The 2626-nt window shown below is 46.1% G+C and overlaps 1 pseudogene; it reads left to right on the top strand.

Moving 5' to 3' along the window:
* Positions 1–847: 847 nt before the first annotated feature.
* LOC101725334 (calcineurin B homologous protein 1 pseudogene) lies at positions 848–2626 on the top strand (annotated as a pseudogene).

Below are 2626 nucleotides of genomic sequence, written 5' to 3'. Positions count from 1 at the left end.
AACTGTGCTGATAGATTTGATCAGAAAAGAAGCCTGAATACAAGTTGAGAGATTTACACTGGAGGACAATGAAAATACTACTCAATGACTCAAACAAAGCAAGGCTCAGAAGCAGGTTTTCAATGATATCTTGCAAATTTATGTAAGAATCTACAGCACAGTGGGTGAAGTATTTATAAATTTGTCTTAGAGCAAAACTGTTAGATGTAAAAGGAATAGCAGCTCCCTGGAGAGGCAGGGAGTACACTTTATGTTCATTTTATTCTGTAGTTTATTTCCTTACTGTTTGCTGCCCCTTGCTATGACACTCTTGGGTGCTGTGCTAAGTATAAAAGAGGTAACAAAAGAGAATACGACATGATTGTGGGAATTAAAGGACTTACCATCTTGTGTTTCGGCAGAGTGGAGGGGTAAAAGAACAGTCGCAGTGAGTTAAAAACGAAACAGGATGCAAAGAAATGGGCACAGTTAATCTAGAACATTGTTCCTCCCCTTTCTCCTCCCTCTACAGGTAACCTTGGTCTATTTAGAAAAGAAAATCAGAAAAAGCTGAAGATAGTCCTTGTTCTTTATATTGAAAAAAGGCAATCAGCACCATAATGACACAAGGAAAATTACAACCAAACACATTGGTAAAATATTGGTAAAAATAAGAATGAAGCCAGGTATGGTGGTATATGCTTGTAATCTCAGCACTCTAGGGGGCGGAGGTAGCTTCAGAAGCTTGAGCCCAGTGTGGGTAATTTAGCGACTGAGACCCTGTCTCAAAAAAAAAAAAAAAAAAATTAAAAAGGTACGGGGATCCAGACTTTAATTTCAGTCAAATGGCAGCGCCGGTCCCGGAGGAGCTCCTGGCAGGGTAATGGAGTCTCGGGCCTTCACGTTACTGCGGGACGAAGAGCTCGAGGAGATCAAGAAAGAGACCTGCTTTTCCCACAGTCAGATCACTGGCCTCTACAGCCAATTCACCAGCCTGGACAAAGGAGAAAACGGGACCTTCAGCCGGGAAGATTTCCAGAGGATTCCAGAGCTTGCCATTAACCCCCTGAGGGAACAGATCATCAATGCCTTCTTTCCAGAGGGAGACGACCAGGTAAATTTCCGTTGGTTCATGAGAATTTTGGCTCATTTCCGACCCATTGAGGATAATGAAAAGAGCAAAGATGTGAATGGACCAGAACCACTCAACAGCAGAAGCAACAAACTGCACTTTGCTTTTCGGCTGTACGATCTGGATAAAGATGACAATATCTCCCGTGACGAGCTGTTACAGGTGCTACGCATGATGGTTGGCGTGAACATCTCAGATGAACAGCTGGGCAGCATTGTAGACAGGACCATTCAGGAGGCTGACCGGGATGGGGACAGTGCCATATCTTTCACAGTTTGTCAAGGTTTTGGAGAAGGTGGATGTAGAACAGAAAATGAGCATCCGGTTTCTTCACTAAAGGGCACAGACCAAACTATTCCTTGCTGTCTAGTATTTAAGAACTGGAACTTCAAGAGTCCTCCTGTCCACCCGTCCCACCCCTATCCCATCTCTTCCCTTCTCTCGAAGTACCACTGCTGTTGCATGATGACCCCAAATGTTTGCCCATCCAGACCCACCCTGTGTTTAAACCTGCCTTACAGAAGGGTTCATCTGGCCTCTTTCTGTTCTGTAGCTGTCCACCACCTCTTTATTTCTCAGCACCATCTCTCCTTTTTGTGCTGCAAAACACCACCCATCCATCTACTCTGAGAAGGGGAGAGGGAATCATGCCTGGATCGGGCCAGCAGAGCTCTCGCTGTGTGGACATGTAGCTGTGCTGCCCTCACTGCAGCAAGGTTCCGTTGTCCTCGTGTGCATCCTTGCCTTTCCATTTCCTTGTCACCCAGCCTGCCATCCTGCTGACCCTCACAGTGCACCCTGTTCTACTTGGCGCCCCAAGCTATGCCTGTTAAATCTGTTTCTGACTTGGCAGGATGGTTCTGTGGTCTGGCAGTTTTATCTACCTTCTCTCTTAAATGGGTCTCCAGGACGCTGCCTTTCTAGGAACATTTCAGGAGCCAAAACTTCTCTTGGAAGAATGTGACCCTCTCTTGTCTCTTGCACTGTTTGTCATCAAAGGGCTTCTAGGTGGAAATGACCTTGAAAGGTCACATTGGTGGCTTGCCCAGGTCACTATACCTCTGGCTTCTGATTCTCAGCTTATGCACCTACATGGCTTCTCTGATGAGTGCTGTGCAGGTCCGCTTGGCTTTGGGTCACTGTCACCACCAGAGTGGCTGCAGAGTTGAGACTGTCTCGTGGCTCTTTGAGCAAAGAAACCAGGAGCCCCTTAGCACCTCCTGCACTCACACTGCAGCATGGCGTATGCCTCGGTGTGATGACAGGAAGATCTCTCCCTTTAGATTTCCAAGTAGAGCAGCTAGTGTCACGGAAGTGCCTAACATCCCAGTCCAAGAGAATTAAAGATTAGCTTCAATGTCCTGAAGTTCTACACAAAATTCTTGTTTTTGGTTTTGGGGGGGGATTGGTACTGGGGATCAAACTTAGGACCTTGAGCATGTGAGGCAGGCAAGGCACTAGAGTTAAATCCCCAGCCCACAAAATTCTTTATGAATTTTACACTTGGCAGTTGTT

The sequence above is a fragment of the Heterocephalus glaber genome, unplaced genomic scaffold (genome assembly GCF_053883595.1).
Source record: "Heterocephalus glaber isolate CG9 unplaced genomic scaffold, H.glaber_assembly_v1.0 deba00001472, whole genome shotgun sequence".
NCBI lineage: Eukaryota > Metazoa > Chordata > Mammalia > Rodentia > Bathyergidae > Heterocephalus > Heterocephalus glaber.
Note: the sequence above shows the minus strand (reverse complement) of the source record. Positions and strands in the feature narration are given on the sequence as shown.